Genomic DNA, 20,840 nt, shown 5'->3' on the forward strand with positions numbered 1-20,840 from the left:
TATGGATGGAAGAGTACTAGTGTTTCTTTTACCTCTTGCCGCCATCTGGCTTTATATTTCTTTTTAGATTTTTAAAACAGATACAAGAACTGGAAAAGTCGTTCAAGAATTTCCTGGACATAGCAACCAGCATTCCATGCTAAACTTATATTACGACGATAGCAATAAATTACTTTTCTCTGGCGGGCAAGACCGTCATGTCCGGATTTGGAGTACAACAAAAGCAACACTTTTAAAAACTACTGCGCAATTTTCTATGCCGGTTAAAGCAATGGTCTTCCTAGACACCTGGATCCCCCAATTACTGCTAACTGATGATAACGCTATTAAAATTATGACGATGTAAGCTGCGAATGCGGCTGCATTAAATAACTAATAAATGAAAAAAACATTTATTATTATTTTTGTTGTTGGTCTCCAAGAATATAATTTATGCTGAAAACTTTTGTCTTCTTTTGCTTTTTCTTCTCTGTAACACTTTTTGTGTGGTTTGTAGTAACACCCTTAAAGTTTATTACCGACTGTTCCATGATATAATTTGCTGAATAATAATTGTATATGTAGTTATTACAGTTTGGTCTGAAGCTTAGGTTAACATTGTGTACATGGTCAATGTCATTACAATCCCTATTATACATATTATTTGGGTTCTTTTCAACAATTCCAAGAGAAAAATATTTTCCTTGATGTGCTTCAGTCCTTCTACACTCTTTTACTAATTTTCCCTGTTTCATTCTATTTGAAAAACTCACCATCCCTTCCAGTTTACACGATTTGCAGAACTGTGGCCTTCATCATTTTAAGCAAATAGTAAGTTAAACTACCACCAGAGTCTTGATTGTCTGATACCTTTTTTGCCAAGGGTAGTTCCAAGTCGGTTGTTTTCCGCAATTTCCAAGGCATTTTTTGTTAATAACGTCTACCATTCCAGGAAGTTTACACTTCTTGCAGTAAAGTCGAATTTTACAATTGGGATAGTTGAAGCTGGCCTTTACATTATGTAAAAAGATGAGGTTTAAGTATTTAATAAATCAAAACTAGTTACTTACCTGTTTTCCACAATTTTTAATACATTTTTTGTTTATAACGTCGACCATTTCCTTTTCTTTGCATGTTTTGCAGAACATTGGCTTTTTTTCGCCTAATAAATATAATAATTAAAATTTATTTTTATTTTTTCCTTCAAACATATAACTATATTATAAGTACCGGGAAAATTGAAGCTTGGACGCTTATCAAAACATTTTAAACACTTTTGACTTTGGACATTAACCATATACTTCAGTTTGCATCTTATAAATTTTGGAATTTAGAAGGAAATTTTACTTTCTACTAAGTTATATACGTCTTAAGTGGGTTTATTATAAGTGTACCTAAAACAATATAATGCTTTGCGTTCCAGGGGGTAGTTGTACCTCGCTTTATTACTACAATTGGCATTTGAGCACAATGTGGTCATATTTTTTCAAAACTAATTATTTCACCTGAATATAATTAAAAGGAGAAAAAAATGTTTGCTGCGTAGAGATTATTTAGGCGTAAATAGTATACATACAGCTCTATTTATGTGTTTAAATTAATAATTTCTTATCTTGATTTACTAGGGAAGAGTTAGCAATGCTCTATATATACAATTTATAACACTATATATGTTATAGATATAATGAATTCCAAAGTAAAATCAACGTAAGAATTTAAACTTATTTTAATAATCTAAAAATAAGTAATTTTTATGTCTAATCTAGCTATTATCACTGTCAATAGGTTACATTAACTTTCAATGTTTAACTTAAATTAAAAGATCGAAACTTTACATATAGCTTTCTACATGTTTATTAAGATTTAACTCGCATTAGGTAATTCACTTAGATATACTATTTATTACAATTTATAGGTGATCTCTCAAACCCTGAAACAGATAATTACTAGGATGAATGGAATTTGTATGCTAAAGCTTACTTAATAGACTAATAACAAATTAGCTTTAAAATAATAGATTATCTATTGTTGTAATAAAAATACAAACTCAAAACACTAATTCTTTAGAGAATAAACTTTCATAAAGTTAATAAATGTTATGTTTAAACCTAATGCATGTCGCATAATTTTAGGGAGGATTCATAAACATACACATTTAACCTGAACTGGAGTAGGTATGCACTAAGTTGTTTATTAGATAATATTAAAAGTCTGCAAACCTATACGTCAAAAAATTTGTGAATGTCTTAAACTCTAATTGATTATAAAATTATTTACACATCTTTTGATTTGCCGGCACTTAGAAAAACCCATATTGGTTATTAAATGAATAATTTAAAGTGGGCAGACAATAGGCTCCTCGCTTCTAACGCCATCAGAAGATAAGCGAGCTTTTAGATTATTATAATTCATTTTTAGTAGTTTGTAACTTCTCTACTGCATTCTGTTGAAATAATTGATACTTTAGCAATTTTAATGAAATAATTTGTCGGCTAAGCTGTAACTATTTTGGTTGTGGTATTTTTAATTATCATGGTGGTTTTATTCAACTTAGGAGTTAAATTATTTTTCACAGGAATTAAATAATAATCTATTAAGTTTGTTGTTAATAATAATGATACAGATATTATTTTAACTCCATTTTATCTTGTTATAAATAATTACTTAAACTTGTTTTTAAGAAGTTATCTTTAAAAGCTATTTGAAATTATCATATTCAAGCTAAACATTTTTGGCTCTAAAAAAGTAGTTACATTTTCAAACAATTTTTATAAGAGTGTAATATAAGTTATAACAATTATTTAACAGATTACCGGATGAAGCAATATTTTTCATCTTTTACTAAGAAGAGATATTTAATAAAAGATGCTTCTAAACTTTAAAAAGCGTCTTTATAAGACTTTTTAACCAATAATTTTATTAAAAGAATTCATGTTTGATTTTAAGAAATTAAAAACATGTGCTCTATAAGATCATTTTTTCTAATGACTTTCTGAGAATAATCTTATTTGAAAGAAATATTTATAATTTTTTGTAAATTACTCATCTAATATTTATATAACTTTAATACACATTTACTTGCATTATTTAGGTTTTAAACAGAAATAAGTATATATATTTTTAAATTGATATGATTACTGTTAAATTAAAAATTTTTTTATTATAATTTAGTAATGACTTTTTGTATAGTTTTATAGAGGTATTCGCAGTATCTCTGTAGTTTTTTACATTTTACAAAAATTACAGCTGCAATTTTTTTCAATGATGAAAGTTCTGTAAATTTTATTGGCCCTTAAAAATATTCTCGTAGTTATTGGGTTATTATTCTATTTTAAAATAAAAAATTTAGTCTTAATAATAAGTTGAGCAGGTGATTATCGGTTTAATTTTTTAAGCAACACGATAATTAACTAGGCTGTTGTAGCTCATCCCTTTCTTAAACAGTTTTCATTTATTTCTAATATTAGTCTCCTTGACCAAATAATGTTACCCTCTAGGTCACTGCATAGTGTTCGTCCACCTGGATTGTGTTATACTACTTCAAATTTATGAATTTGTACATAATATAGAAAGGTTCACCACTTCTAAGATACACTTTAACTTGCATTATTGATATGGTTATGATTAATCTTGAAGTTATAATTCCTCAATCTTTTTGTATACTTTTATGGAGGGACTGTTCAGTATTTTACTGTATTTTTTAAAGTATAATAATTGCAGCTAATTAATTTTTTAAACATGTGTAAATTTCTTTGGTCCTGAAAAATTTACTGGTACCAATTAGGTTTTTATACTACTTTTAAGTAAACACAGATGCTCAACAATTTAACTCCTTCCTTATTGCTTAATCTCTAAGGTTTATCTACATGTATAAATAATAAATCGTAGTCGATTATGACAAAAAGTTATTGGCAGAAACTAATTGAACTTAACACTCATTTATGCAAAATTTTTTTTTAAGGATCCAAGGTTGTCTTAAGTTATACCTTAGGCACCAGATCTGTTGGGTAAAGGCAACGAAATTACTTCTCTTTTATTTACTTTTTTTTTAGTAATTTAGTTGAAAAGCTAGCTATTAAATCCAAAATGCTAGCTAATTTGTTTTATTATAGTAGAGTGTACAAGTATGGTAGTTTATATAATAAATTCTCCACAAATCTAGTCGGTAAACTTTGGAAAGTAACGAGTCAACAATCTTTACACTGAATTGGTAATAAAAGGAAGAAGTTAAATAAGGTATTACCGGCTTCAAGGGGAAGAGTACTGAAATCAAGGCCACAAATGAAACAACAGCAAAAAAAAGTGAACAACTAATAAAAGTTAGCTCATCTTCTAAAGGATACCAGCAATTAAGAAACTGATCTACTTTTCTTTGTTTTTCGCTAAAGTCATGAAAAGCTTTCTTAATTTGGCAAAAAGACGTCAAAGACACAAACTTAGATACTGAAACTCAAAGTTCTTGCTAGCATACGTTAGTCTTCTTGAGTAGTAGCCTGACCTTTCTTTTTTATCTTATTTAGATTGGAATCCTCTGTGTTAGGAGAGCTTAAAAGTAGCTCTCTCTTGACTCTGCTCCTAGCATTGCTTTGTATACTATAGTTGTCCCCTTTAAGCAATGAAGGTTTTCGAGAGTTGGATAGAGGTTATAAATTCACTGAGGCGCGAATGCTATTTCTCTAACAAATCTTTTTGACGTTAGTAGCAAACTTGTTAGTTTAGATCTAGGATTTTTGTTGTTCTGCAAGGTAGTTTTTCCTTTGTACTCTTTTCAGTAGTTTAGCTTTGGTACTATGCTGACTCTGTTTACTCGACGGAAGTATCCTAGATTTCTCCTCAACTAAAATTTTTTCATTAAGTTGCAAACGCAGGGGTTGTATACCCCTCCAGGGCGAAACAACCTTTTAGGTTCAACAACTAACAGCTCGAAAATTGTTCTCATCCACTAGTAGGTAATACCTTGCTTAGCAAGTTAATGATAGTTTATACTAGTATTCGAACCAAACTTTGCCTGATTCTTTGAGGCTTTAGGTCCACCTTGTTTTTTTTCACAATAACCTGAGTAACTAATCTGGAACATGACATTATCTGCGGTTCGTACGGGTAGATACAGGTAAGAAAGGTCGACCATTTTTTAAAGCCTAAATGTTAGCCAACGAAAACTTAACTGGTTAGTTTAAACCAGGTTGAGGAGATTCTCTTGTAATGGTCTAGCTTGTTCGAGAGTTACCAGAGAAAATTTACTAGATTAACTATCTAAAAGAATGAGCAACGAGATCAACCTGGGATTCCTACTTTCTCACGACTTTAAAGATGAAAGATAATGAACATAAATCGGAATTAACTTTACTACTTGGAGCTAAATGCTTTTACTTTCGATAAGATAGCTTTTGGTGACAAATAACCTCAATCAGAGTAGTGGAGTTTAACTTGGGCAGTAACACCTTAGGTGACCAAACTAAATAATTGACCTCCGCAAACAACCGTTATAAGGAACTTGCCACCGTCAGCGTTTGCACGACCTGCTTTGTGCACGGTTTGATATCGTGCACGCTCCTACCTTTGCTAAATTAGAACACAACGACCTAGGCTAATAAAAACATCATTTAAAGTTTTGGTGTAGGTTTTGATGTAGTCATCTTTTAGCTGAAAAATAGCTAACCTTATCCTCTCTGACATTCATTTGTGGTAACTCTCGTTGCACCTTCCGGCTTTACCACCAAAGGTAAACACTGGTGAAAGCAGAGTAGCAAACCACTATAGCTGTTATGACCCTAAGTACCCAATGAACACAGTATCTCGGACTGTAGAGGATCAAAGGTGGCTTAATTCACTGACTCCTAGCATTATTGTCTCATCTCTGAATGCTTCATTTGTAGTAAATACTGTTTGAAACTTCACTTTAATCCTGCATTCTTGGAGTATTAATCTTAGTAAGTAATAGAAAAATCTCGGATCTATGATAAAATTCACTATCTAGACTGGATGTGACTTTTTACGAACTGAAGAGACGACATGGGTTGCTTTACTTTAATACTATACTGGGCACATATTACCTCGCACACCTAATTTTCACTTACACTGGGGACGGCTTTTAAATAAAAGGCTTGCTCCGGGTAGAGAGATTCTTGATTTGTGTTATATTCTTTACAGTAAAGCGCGCCTTGCATCTGTTTTATATGATATTGGTCCTGGTTTTAACCTTCAGGTTTCTTTCTCAGTTTTATTGGTTACTTTTTTCTCTTTTTCATATATTTCGTTTATAATAAGTTGTACCTAATAACCAATTGTAATGATTTTAGTGCGCTTTTTTTTATCTTCATAGAACCCTAACCACATTCAGGTCTTACTTGCTTATGCTAGGGTAAAAAATAACTTACACTACAAACTTGAATTTAACTAAGTGCTGGTTAATAAACTTTGCGGCCTAAATGCTTATTTAAAGGTAAGCTGGGTGGTTACCGTGCTATGCTCCCTGAGAATAAGGGTTTAGTTATACTAGGAGAGATTTGGACTTGGTTAACTCACGGTTTGAAAGAATTGCTCTTATTAATAATTAAAAATCCATCATATAATAGTACCCTGGTAGGCTCGGAAGGCTTGTGTACTGTAATATTATACTGCTGGTGGCATCGTAGCTACGTACTACTTGCTTCTGTGCTAGAACTGTCTTACGAGATATACAACTATGTTTAGTCTCATTTTGACTTGCTACCGGTATCGTGTATCCTTAAATTCAGACGCTGTTTTCTTTAAGCCCTAGATAGTTCTCTGACTTTGTGGAGCTATGTTGCGCCCCGAAAGCTAAGGTCATACAGCTTTGTAATTATATTACATTCACTACTCCTAAGTACTTAAATTGCTAACTTTTGCATTGGTTCCTAACTTGAATGCTATAACCGCGCTTGGTTTAGTGTTTACAAATTAGTGCCTGTTTTCCAGAAGTGCCATCTTTAAATTACTTCTGGTAATAGGGTTATTACAAATAGTGTTATTTTCTAGTGATTACTGTATAATTGGCACGACTCATTGTTAGACGAGGGACGGTGATTTACAGTTATGTTCACGCAAAAATTATACTATATGTGACTTTGCCAGTTTCAGATCTTTAAAAAAAAATTGTGATATTTATTATAACTATATGCAAGTAAAAGTTAAAAAACTTCGCCTGCCCACGGGTAGAGAGAGAGAAAAAGTTAATTCAATACCCGATAGCACTAACCTTAATTTGGAGGTAGTAAAAAGCTTTGACCTTTTGCAAGGGCTATCCCGTGTTACTTTTTACCTTAGAGTTGAATTTCCAAATATTTAAGAAAAATAGGTGTATGTTCTGACCTATAAAGTTAAGAAGTTAATTATAGCGCTATATATTATTTGAGTCCTTTCAGCATCATATCTAAGGCACTATAAAAAGTAAAATTGACCCTAACCAAATTCAAAAAATTCGCTGTACTACTTGTCCTAACGAAAAAGATATGAAAAAATATTATAGAACTTTAACTATTTGTCTCATACTTTAAAATTTACATTTTCTAAACTAGAAATAGTTAACACTTGAGAATTATTACAGGGTAAAAACCGTAATTATGTCCAAAAAAGCCTTATATTTTAACATAGATATATGCTGTCATTATTGAAGTAATAATAATAATTAAATCTAAAGTCATAATAAAAATTTCCTTGAACAGAATATATATATCAGAAATTTGGACTACATCTTTTAGGATGGTTCTTCCGTTTTAGAATTAAGCCTCATTTTATCTGTATATCTTTTTTTGCGGATAATTTATATACGTCTCTCTTCGCCCTTATATAACTATCTGTATTATTATTTATAGTTTACATACGCTTGATACTCCACAACGGAAAAAGTAGGCTATCACCTTAGAAAAAAACAAAAGTTGTCAATGAGTTAGGGAATAAGCAATAAGTTAGTTTCTTTAACAACTTTAAATAAAGGAAGTTAAATTGATCGCAAATTTCGGGTGCGCAGCACAATTTCGAACTTTTCTTACACTTTTACGTTTAAGATAATAATAAAAAAAATGTATGGAAAATAGTTAAAAGTAAACTTTATTTTAGATTATTTATAGCTCTAATAAACTCGAAGTCTTCAAGTTCGTTATTAAAAGTCCCTTGCGCATATACTTCAGTCCCTCCTCCTTTACCTTTAAGTTCGCGTAAAAGTTTCTGAAGAATCTAAAAAAAAATTTAGTATTTATATATATTAACCAACTGATTAACACGAAAATCAATTAATGACGTTATTAATATATATCCAATCATATTAATGTAATTTTAATGATTATTTTAATATAATAAATAAAACTTTTTTTAAATAAATATAAAATTAAAATATAACCACAAATAGTAAAGGTGCAAAGAAAAACTACAAATTATTAATTAATTAATAAAATATTTTAATTTATACTATTTACTATTATTTTTAATTATATATTTATTGATTTTTATTATTCGTAATATAACTTGATTAAAGTAATGGTATAACCAATCACAATTAAAAAATAGGACTTATCAAGAGACAATCATTATAATAATATTAATATAATTATAAAATGATAATAAAAACTGACCAATAATTTCTGTAATAAAAAGGACCAATCATATTTAGAAAAACGTACTTGGTTCGCTGGAATCTCTTCTTTATTTGGAGAACGGCAATAAATTCTTGAGCCTTTTAATAAAAAAGTTATATGAAAAAAATAGTCAAAATCTTTTAATTACCATAAAAAACTAAATATATTTAAGCACCCGAAACAATAATGTGAAGGCCATCCGGAGCAAGACTGCATAAATGTTCAATTCGTTTTTTAATGTAATCTTTTGGGGCGTTCGAGGTTTCCCGGTGGAAGTATATTAGATTTCCTAAAAAAAGTATGAAAAATTTTATTAATATTAATAATAATAATAAAATTATTTACTAATATATAAAAATAAAAACCTCCAAAAGGAATTTGAGAACGTGCAGCGCAGTAAAGAGGCTTTCTTGCTAACTCCGTTATAAAGTTTGTCATTTCTTTATTTTTATTAATCAATCCTTTTATAACGGATACAAGACGGTCCTTTGTGTTTGCCTCGTATAATAATAATAATAATAATAATAATAATAATAATAATAATAATAATAATAATAATAATAATAATAATAATAATAATAATAATAATAATAATAATAATAATAATAATAATAATAATAATAGTAATAATAATAATAGTAATAATAATAATAATAATAGTAATAATAATAACAATAATAACAATAACAATAATAATAAATACTTTTAACATGTCTAGTAAACTTTTATACAACATTTCATAATCGTTAAAAATATTAAATGCATCTTCCGAAACGTGCGCTTCAATTCTCATAATATCTTAGAAAGTGTTACTTTTAATAAACTTTTTTTATTAAATATATTAAAAAAATAATAATAACAGTAATAATAATAATGATAATAATATTAAAAGACCGGAAGATATAGAAGACAAGGAAGTTATTTTGAAGGGAAAGATAGTGCCAGTGGAAGTCACGTGAGTGCCACAACAGAGCTCGGTAGACTTTCCTTTAATCTACAAGATAATAATAAAAAGTTAATAAAAAATAATAATTAATGACAAATAATAGTATAAATAATAATAAAATAATGGTAATAGTAGTAATAAAAAAAAAGAATAATAACTGAACCTGAACGGTTCTTACGGAAGGCCCATATTTATTACTAAAAGTGGCGACTGCGCCATTTTTTAAAGCTTCCTGATCCGAAACATTCTAAAAAAGAATCAATAAATGTCAAAGAGTAATATATAAAAAACTTTAAACTTGATAATAATTCTCCAATAACTTTTTTTATATACTCAAGCACAGCTAATCATATAGGAGCCTTTTTTTTTGAGCGTAAAGAATAAAATAAAAAGGCACTCTAAGGGGAAAAGTCGGGAGTTTGCCATAAGCTGCGCTGCATAAAAAAAAGATCCTTATAAAGTCCCACGAGTAACGAGTATACGAGTTTTTTAGTGTATAAATTTGGACCCAACAAAAGTGGCCAAGCGATACTTATAGGAGTAAAAGACATACACAAAAAATAAGCAAAAGCACAAAATATGCTGCTGTGGATGCCAAAAAAAAAAAAAGAAAGTGACTTGCACGTGAAACTTTGTTCAAAAAATTTAGTGCATACGCTTTTTCATAGCTCCGTTATAGCTCGTTGTTTTTAATTGGTTTGTTTATTTTTAATTTGGTGTCTAATATTTAAGAGTTAAATGTTTTTTATAATTTAAAGATTTGCTGTTAAAATACTTTTATGGGTTGGGTCAGTAATATATAAAATACAGTTTTTTTTACTGGTTATGGCAAACTTTTTTGGCAAAAAATATATATTGATAATCTAATAACTGTAGTAAAGTAGAAAAAGTTAATAAAGTATTCACCAACAGAATAGTATTAAAAAAATAAATATAATAACCAATAAAAACAAAAAAATAATAATAAATATTTTACTGTTTCTATAAAAATTGGAAGATCCAATAAAATAATAGTATTGACTTCCTTTTCAATAACACTTTTATCAAAACTTTTATTTCCATTTTTAGTAAAGTCAAAACGAAGTTTTTTCTCCCCAACAAACGAGCCTGGAGCCAAAAAAATTAAAACATTAATTTTAGTGAGACATGGGAACCCTACAAATATATACAATATATATATATATATATATTAATTTTTATAAACTTTTATTTGAAAAATTCACAATAAAAGTTAGCTCGCAATATTCACATTATAAAAATTAAAAAAAACCAGCTTGAGCTACGCCGTCCCCGTACAAAACTTTCAGCACGTGGCTCAGCAAATGTGTTGCTGTGTGGTACTTACAGACACGTGCTCTTCGCTCTTTGTTTACAAAGGCTTTAACAGTATCGTTGCACTAATAATGTAAATAATAAATTTTCTTCCAAAAAACTAGTGGATATATTTATTATTTTTATTGTGACCAGAATTTGAGAATTCGGAGGTAAAACTACAACTGGAATATCGTTTAACAAAAAACGGCAGCCCAAAACTTCTACGCTTTTGCCACTCGAAAGTATAAGGGAGCCTTCAATTATATATTCAATATTGGTTATATAAAAACCATTAACAAAATGTGTATTATAATAAATAGTGAAATTTATATTACTTAACTTAGACAAATTGGCTGCAGAAACTATTAAAACGGTAACAAATAATCATATTTCACACCAGTAAAAACAAATATTTAAATAGTATTCATAAAAAAGTAAAAGTGTAGTGAAATATTATATATAAACAGTAATATTAAGAAGTTTTTGCAGCGAATAATATGATTAAAAAAATAATAAAAAAAAGTAAAAGAATATAATAAATTAGTATAATTACTAATTAACTTAATAATAGTAATAAAAGTATTATTAATATTACTAATAAGTAAAAAGTGTGTAATAGATGTACCCGTATCGCTTACTTGGCCGCCGGATTCTGCATAGAATATGTTATTTTCAAGAACAACGTAATCCGCTTGAATAAAAAAAAGGATTTTTACTTTAATCAAATTAGAAGTTTATATATAATAATAGTTATTATAATAAAGTTTGTTGCATCCGAAGGGTTGTAATAAAGAATAGTAAATGTTTGACAAAACTTCTAAAAAGAAAACAATATATAAATACCGTTGAACAATTAATATAAGAGGAAGTAATAATGATAATAATAATAATATTCTTGAAAATAGTTCGAAACAAATAACTATTTTTTTATAATTTTTATAACATGATAAATATTTGTAGAGTTTTTAAAGTTTACTAAACAGAAACAATATATAAGTTTCCCAAAAGTAAAGCAAATAAACTTCATAAGAAAAATATTACGGCCCAACTTATTTCTTTATAAGTAAATTTTAAAAAAAATGTATTGGTTGTCATATTAATTTTAAAGACCAAACACGTTTACTAATAACTCTAAAATAGCCAATAAAATACAGATTACCCTTATTGGTCGAACGAAGCCAAACAACTTTTGTCTCACATTGAAGAAAATCGTATCCGATAAAGCGGCTCCGAACGTTTATTTTTTCTCCTTATAAATAAAATAATTATAATTATAATAATAACAGATTATAAGGAACCAATAAAACCGTGTTCAATAGCGTCTAAAGGTAAAGAACGCTTTTTTGATTGGTGAAGTCTTGAACGGAGTTGTTGTTTACTTAATAGTTGACGAACATCTATTATATTATTATTATTACTATCATTATTATAAAATTCATAATTATTAATTTATATTATTTTCTAATTTTTATTATTATTTTTAATTTTTTTTAAATTTCATAAAAATATAAATGTTATTACTTTTATACTAAATAATAATTTTTAAATTTTATTTATTGATATTTTAATTAATTTATAGTAATTATTATTTTTTTTAATAAAATATTTATAAATCTAATTATTAATATTTTTCCTGCGAAGTTTATAAACAAGTTATGCTTATTAGCGACCGCCGCAACCACTTCTTCCGGAAGGCCATGAGTGTCCAGCAAAAGGAAAACAGCGTCGCTCGAGAGGACATGTGACTCTGTAAAATTGTTATAACCATTAAAAGAAAGTCACGAGAGTTGCGGTGGATAACCAATACTTTTCTCCAACGTTTCTTTGATGATCTTTTTTAAATGAACCAAACCTTTTTCCAGCGTTTTATGAAAGGCAGTCTCCTGAATTAACATATTATTTTTTTGACTATAAACTTTATTATTTTTATTTAAAATATTATAATATAAAATATTACAACGAAAGCGTATAAAAAATTACTTCTTTTTGCAATACTTCAGTAATTAATGGAACCCGAGAGACCACCTGAGAACACGTGGCTGAAGGCGTGTATTTCACTACTACCTCGGCCAATGAGGAAAGAAAATTATCTAAATATAATTTATATTTTTTAAAAATGTGTACAATATCAATACTGTTTGATTTCATTTAACTATTATTATAAAAAAGCTACTAAATAAACTTAGATAGATTATTTAACTTTTCACTAAGCAACAGCATAACTATTATCAATTTGTCTCTATGTAAGCAACGATCTTGTATTAGAAGGTCGTGTACTTCCCCTTACTTTTATATACTTTTTACTACCTCAACTATTGTTATGTGTACAATATTTACTAAGTAGTCAAAACTTTAAGGAATGTACCTTTAATATCAAGTTCATACGCGGCAAACGCTGCACTTCTTATTAACTTACGCAACACGTGGCCTTGTGCATTCGCGCTAATGCGATAAAGTAAAGAAAAATAATAAAATCGTCGAGGTCGAGTGGAAACTGAGAGGGTTTCATTTTTTTTTATGTGAAACTCTTCACAAAATTTCGTGGAAACCTCGAAATTATAAAATTTAAGGCAAAGCTCGCCAATCAAGTTACACTGATCCTCGTAGACACACGTGAAAAATTACTTTTGGTGGTCAACGTTAATACTTTTGAAAAATAGCGTACAGCCTCCTTTAACAGATTCCACGTGCAGCTTATTGTATTTTTTGACCTTAATATAGCTCTTTCCCAGGTGGTGTATAAAAGGGAGAGGCCTCTGCCTAAAATATCTATGCAAAAGAACACGTGGTCTACCACTCTCTTCCTTATTAGGCTAAAACTGTGCTAATGTAGAATACAAAGTGTTTTGTTATTGTTATACACTACCTAGGTTGAACGCCTTCAGCTATAAGAAAAACACAAGCGCGAATATGATCCGCTAATAATCGAGTATTTTCTTTTTTTTCTAAAAAATAAAAAATCAAAATTCAGTTTATAATAGAAAAGGGAAAAGTAATAAGAAACAGAAGCGTTGTGGTTTCGTATAAGAAACTTTAATATTTTGTAACATTTCATTACATATATGCTCTACTTTGTGGTTTTATTATACTAATTATTACTTCTACTGTTACACTAGTGGAAAGCGAGCAATTTAGGGAAAATTCCCTAACCTTAACTATTATAATAAAAAAGGCAAAGTTTTAATAATTTTTAAGAGCGCGCGGTCGTAAAATATGAACCAACTAGAAAAATTTTGATAAAATACTGAAGAGAATTTAAACAGAATAATATAATTAAAACTATAAGGCATTAACAAAAGTTATTAACATACAATATCTATATAATAATAATAATTATAAACAAAAAAGTTTTCTAAATAAAAATATATGGATAATAACTTTACAATACTAACTTTTTAAAGAAATAGAATTATCTGCACGGCTTTGAACAAACTCCATAATGGGAGAAAAAAGATCAGTTTCAAAAATACTTTTCTTTTGCTTTTTATATAATATAAAAGTTTTTATAAAACCATGAAAGTCAGAATAAAATGAGAATAAAAAATTAAGCAAATAAGTTATTATTATTATTATTAAACCTGCAGCACGACCGCAAGTCTTTCTAAGCCCATTCCCGTATCGATGCATTTTCGTGGTAAATCAGTGATTTTTCCTTTTGTTCAAACAAATAATAATAAAGCAGTCCAAAAGCAAACCAATAAAAATAGAGTGAACCATCACTTGACATTTCTTTTTCTATAAATACAATATTCCAGAGTTCTAGATATCTAATATAATTAATACTATTATCTATATACGTAAAACCAATAAACTTTTATATGAAACTATTCTTATAAAAGAAAAATATAAATAAATGAGTATAATAATAACTTTCACCGAGTTTTACAATCAAGAGGAGCGCCGAAGTCCCAGTAAATTTCAGTACAAGGGCCACACGGCCCCGTGCTTCCCATGCTCCACTAAATTATATATTATATAATAATATTAATATAATAAAAAGAATAATAAGAATAAGAATAACCCAATTATCATTTTCTCCTTTTCTAGAAATTTGACGTTCTGGTAAACCAATAATATTCATCCAAATATCATAGGTCAGAAAGTCATCTTTATAAACTCTTACAAGTTAAAAAAAAATAATGTTTTAATCAATACGCGAAGTTTTCTTAAATTTTACTAAAGATTCTAAAAAAAAACTATAAAAGTTTGTATAAGGAATTATAATAATTAAAAAGATTTAGTTTTGATTATATTGATAATATTATATTTTCACTATTTACTATTATATTATTATAATAATTACTTAAATGTAATTTTTTTTTGTTAATATCGAAAAGAAACACTCACGTGACTATAAAGTTCTCCTGCGGCAAACAGAAGCGTTCTATAAGAAACTCCCAGCAGTGCTGGATAGCTTCAGCACGTGATAGCTCGCCAAAGGAAAACGAGCCAAGCATTTCAAAGTACGTGTTGTGACAGGGGGAGTGTCCAACCGTGTTAAGATCGTTGTGCTTTCCTGGTTTAAAGATAATAATCATAGTAAACAAGCGTATATAACTTAGAAAAATCCTAAGATGCACGCGTATAAAAAAAATTAAAAAGAAAAGGAAATGAGCCTTCAATAATTTTACTTGAGAAGACTTTGGCGGCTTTGTTTGGACGTAAATATAAAAGATGGTAATTAAACTTTTAAAGGGCAACTCTAAATTTGTACATGTTTTTTTTAAAATTAAAATAAATTTATCCAGTTTTAAAAAAGCAAGTAACGAAACAGCTTATAAATTCAAAAAGAAATCCGGATAAAAATAAATTCATAGAAAACATAAGTTTTAGGCTAACAGAAGATATTTTAATACGTTATGAATAAAACGTTTAGATGTTTATAAATAAGTTAATTTAAAAATCTCAAGGGGAAAGTTTAAAAAAGTAAAAAGCTAAGAAATATCGATATAATTATATTGCAGATACTATAAGTTAGCTGTATAGGTGTATATACTATAAAGTTATAGTTTATAAAAACTCAAATTGATTAATTTAGTTTAGTTTTCTATGCTAAAGTTTTCTGCCACCTTTGACACGTAAACATTTTTGAATAGAAAAAATTTTTTGATGAATGGCGGGCTGTTGGCCTAAAAATTGGGATTTGAAAGGAACCATTCCTACTTATGACATTAAGTAAAAAACAAAGTAAGTATTATCAAAATTTAATTCTTAAAAAATTCAAAATAAATGTTATATATATAACATACCTGCGCTTGTAAAAAGCAATTCGGGGTCTTTGTCAGCAATCAAAGACGCTGAAGTAACTTTGTGATAGCCTTTTTCCTCAAAATACTTAATAAAAGTATTTTTTATTTCATCAGAAGTTACAAGATTTGGTGCTAGAGTTGCAAATTTGTAAGTTGAATTACTACGACTACTTAAAAAGTGCAATTTTTTGAGTAAGTATTGTTTATTAAACGGTATACACCATATTAAAGAGTATAAATTTTTTAATAGATGGCTCATTAGTTCCTATATTTTTTTCTTAATAACTTAAACAAACATCATTTAATATACTAACAAATAGGTGTATAGTCAATAAGGCTGATCCCATGTCCGCGGCGAGGTAAACACGATGGAAATAAGTTCAAGTTTGAATGTTTTACTGTTAAACATAAAATCAACGCCGCCTTCTTTTTTTTTTTTTTTTAATGAATTGTGAGTAATGCACCACTTAGTTGTGTAATTGTTATAAACTCTAACCTATTTGTTTGTTCTTCTTTAACGCTTGCAAAAATAGATAATTTATTATTAACAAAAGGGTTTCTTACCAATCATAGACCTTTGAATGCTGTATGTTATGTGAGGGTTACTCGCCCGAGGGCGTATCCTTGCAAATTATCAGAGAGTTAGCACGTGTCGGCCAGACTTTTTTATAGTTTTCACTCGCTCTTGGTTTAAAGTAGCAGTACTCTCGGGAGAGTTATAGACTGTCAAATAAATTACCAGTTTCTTTTGGCCCTTCAACTTTTTTATTTTATATTTTTTAATACATCTATATTATACTAGTTCTAGAAACTATCAGCCTTTGAAATCCAATATTATGCATTTAATAAAATATCGTTAATTTTTGAGATAACTCGGTTATATCATTTTATATATAAATTCATCAGCAAGCACCATAATTAATAATAAGATATATAATTAAGATAGAGGGTGGCGTTTATACACTTTTCGGCGAAGTTGATTCTTTGTAAAGCTATCTATTTATGTAAACGCACAAATTTAATAGTTGTTAAGAACATAACGGCTCTATTATTGACGTAAAAGCGAATTTTGATATTCCAATTATTATTTCTTAACTTTTCGCAATAATTGTTATACTACTTGTTCTATTTTCCACATATTGTGTCCAATTTCAATCTTCCTATCTATGAATTGTTATTATAATAATGATTGTTACTTTCAAAATGTCCGTTGCATAGCGCTGTTTGTGTATGAAATAAGTTTGTTAAAATATATATGTCCGCTAATTATGTCAAAAAAAAGTTTTTTTTAATTAACAATTTTCTATGCGACTGAAAGAAGAGATTATGCATGCGTTTAAAAAGTAAACAATAAATTCTTAGGGTTATTAATGATAAAGAACAACTTAAATAGACCTGTCGATGTTATCTCTTAGTCTTTGCTATAACTATTAAAAAAATAAAGTTTTTATAAAGCTTTGTAGACAGGGACAGTTTTATCATTTTAACTCTTAATAAAAAGTTTATTTTAGTGCCAGACAAACGGTACGCACTAAAACAGCATTTCCATCTAATATATACGCTTTAACGCCCTTCCTTAATGTAACTATTAGACTTATTAAAGGACCTTATCTTAATAATTATTAACATTTTTTCTTTTTACTAAAGCAAAAAAATAATTATGATTTTTAAGGTTAAAAGGCTTTATCTTCGTATGAACCTCCTCAAGTCTTACTAGGTGTAATTACTCATGGGGTTCTTGGTTTATGATATAATATATAAAGTTAGATTTATTTAGCAATAACTTCAAATTTGATCTCAAAAATTTAATTAGACAATTATAGTATCCAATTTATTTAAAAACAATTTTGCTACTCTTGTGATTTAGCAGATTTACTAGCATTGGGAAGAAGTATAATTTCTGTTTCCTCCAGGACTTCTGATTTTAAATTTTAAATTGTAAGTAGCCTTAACAAAAAAAATTTTTTACTTTATTTTTATGCAGTTACAGTATTTATTTTCGAAAGTTAATTTTTTTTCGTTTTAAAAAATTAGATGGAAGTAAAAAATAAATTTTCTACCGATTTAAGTAGTAAAACACCTAGAGAGGGGAGTAAGATAGAATTAACGATTCGTGTGTTGTGGGATATGGGATACCTCCCTCTTGGTCCCTACTTTTACTTCTACTTAAACCGCCCCTGATAATGTGGGGTGTATAGATTATTTATGATGTTTAGCTTTAATATAAAAGTCACCATTTTTTCCTAATACAGGTAGTAAATTTATTCCAAAAACTAAGAAAATTATTTGCTAAATACCCATCAATAATTATGGTGTTTTTTATCTTCCAGCACACTAACGAAGGATTATATGTCGAGTGAGCAACTATTCTATAGACTGTCAAGTTATAAGTAACAAATAAAAAGTATTGTTAACCTATCTTAGGGTAAAATAGTTAGAAAATATCGGTTACTAAGACAAAGAAAAGTTATGTAAACCATATTAAAGAGAAAAATAATAATACCTGGCCCGTAACAATTAGTAACGAGTAGTGATATGTCATGGGTGTTAAAAGTGATAACTTAGCCGAATATACGTACTGATTTATAAAGTTTCACTAAAGTAATTACACGAAGTATTTATAGTTTGCATTAAATCTCTTTGATGGAGCATTAATAAGTTAATAACGAGTTCTTTTAAAGACTCTGGGTCTATAGTTTACCAACAACAGCTTTCTCGCTCAAGTATGTCGGGGGCGCCGTGGTTTGTACCAATTAATAAAAAGATGGCGAAAACAAACGGTAAGGCGGCCTTATTTATTTATAATTGGCGTTTCCAGGGGTCGATTGAGTTAATAACCACGGATGTTCTAACAGGTTAACTCGTAAATCCATCATACTGGGAATGAGAGTTTTTACAAAAGCTCAGCGTTTAGAAATGTTAAAGCGCAACCAAGGTCGTGGGCTCCATTATCATTGACGTGGCTCTCTTTATCAACCTTTGATGATTGCGTACTAAACTCGTCCTCATTAATTTAATACGCTAGAGCTTCTAAAAGTTTACGTCGCCGGCAAGTTCATATTAAGTATGCACTTGACCTTCGCATTCGATTTAAACTTTCAACTTAACATGAAAACTACCACACTAAAGGTGCATTACCGAACAGTGGCATTGTGCGACACCCATTAAATCCGCAATTGGTTTTTTTAGCTAAAGTACAATAAGTATGTCCAAGCTATTCTCCCGTAAAGGGAGATGGCATATATACAGGTACAACTTTTAATTTATAGTGTACTGTATCCATAAGCACAGACAAGGCGTGATTGTATGGAAGTACAGAAGTTTATTTTATCATACTTAAAAAGAGGATGTTTTTGCCATTGAGCCGTAGACCCAAATAACAGTTGCTTATCATGACTGGCCCAATGCACAAAAACAGTGTCTCATTTATTGCGCAATAATATTCTTACTTTTGCTGCTCGAGAGAAAAGATAGCGTCTTGGTCGGCATAAGAATGCCAAGATTGCTATATCTCTAAGCGCCCCCAGGTATATCACCTGTTCCATGGAATTTCCATGCTCCGAAGGTTAACCATCTCGGCTGTGCAATACTAAATTAACGGTGCAAAAGGATTTACCATATATATATATTTTTACGTATTAACTTTTCTCTTTGGTATGTTGACCTTCTAAGTAACCCTATATGATTGATTTAATCCGTTAAATAACAATACATACTCATTATTTGCAAATAAAAAATAGCTAACTTTACTTTTAACTGGTTAATGTACGCAATAATGATCAGCACAAAAAGGAATCAAATATTTTTCAAAAGATTAAGATATATAGGAACTCATTTTGCACTGTTTTTGTAAATTACCCTACAAAAATAAGTATGATACATAAATTTTCAGCGAGCTTGTTATCCTGTTTTTATAATCCAAAAATAGCATGAAATTCGTAACTTTCGCATTTTATCTCGTAAGTCTTATGGGAAAAAGCCAATGGTCACAAGCTAGATGGTGCAGTATGACTCCTGAGAGCTCAACTCTGTAAATATACATAAATTATTGTTTTTTATACATTTATGAATAACAAGATAATTATTATTGTGGTATGCAATGATTAGAAACCTACTTAAATGTTCCCTAACCACTTTCCAAACAGCAGAAGGGGGGCATTTTTGGGCAGTTAAAACTTTGTATTTTTTGCTTTTAATCTTTAAGTTTTTAAACCAATTTTACTAATTTTTTTAATAGAATTTTATCTTTAAATAAACTGCAATCCATATATGAAAATAATTTTAAAGGTTTTCATTTATTAACAGAGTTGTAAGTACTAATTTTTATTATTAAATTATTGTAAAAAGCTAATAAAAAAGTATAATAAGGCTAAACCACTAAATGGGATTTAGACCAAGAATTATAGACTTTTATAGTAGAAAAAAGCATTAACTTTTACAAATGGATAAGTATTTAAAAAATTTAGTGCACTTTTAAAAGGGTTTTAGCAGTTTATCTATTCAAAGCAACTTTGTTCTATATAAAAAGTAATATATGTTAAAGTATTGTATTTGGTTATAGGTACTTGGAAGGAAATGAGATTAATTCTATTTCCGCAGGAGCTTTTATGGGACTAAAAAAATTAACATATTTGTAAGAGTGAACGAGTGATAATAAGACACTAAAAAGCATCAAATATATAGTTGTCTTTTGTAGTTCATTAAGCTTTAAAGTAGTTTTTCTGTTATTAATGATTGCTCAATTGTATATAGGGTGAC

General features: G+C 28.9%; 2 long non-coding RNA genes across 2 annotated transcripts; both read right to left on the reverse strand.

Annotated features, from left to right (window-relative positions):
* Window positions 1–12,504: 12,504 nt before the first annotated feature.
* LOC135119534 (uncharacterized) lies at window positions 12,505–13,344 on the reverse strand. The gene is made up of 4 exons (XR_010278258.1): window positions 13,199–13,344; window positions 12,814–12,923; window positions 12,641–12,716; window positions 12,505–12,580 (listed from the first exon to the last, which is right to left on the reverse strand). It is a non-coding gene; the product is annotated as an uncharacterized LOC135119534 (long non-coding RNA).
* Window positions 13,345–14,531: 1,187 nt separating this feature from the next.
* LOC135119543 (uncharacterized) lies at window positions 14,532–14,930 on the reverse strand. Its single transcript, XR_010278263.1, has 3 exons — window positions 14,855–14,930; window positions 14,710–14,792; window positions 14,532–14,600 (listed from the first exon to the last, which is right to left on the reverse strand). It is a non-coding gene; the product is annotated as an uncharacterized LOC135119543 (long non-coding RNA).
* Between the last annotated feature and the right edge of the window lie 5,910 nt (window positions 14,931–20,840).

This window comes from Zophobas morio, unplaced genomic scaffold (genome assembly GCF_036711695.1).
Source record: "Zophobas morio isolate AGI-343-1 ecotype UQ-CSIRO unplaced genomic scaffold, CSIRO_AGI_Zmor_V1 ptg000272l, whole genome shotgun sequence".
Classification (NCBI taxonomy): domain Eukaryota; kingdom Metazoa; phylum Arthropoda; class Insecta; order Coleoptera; family Tenebrionidae; genus Zophobas; species Zophobas morio.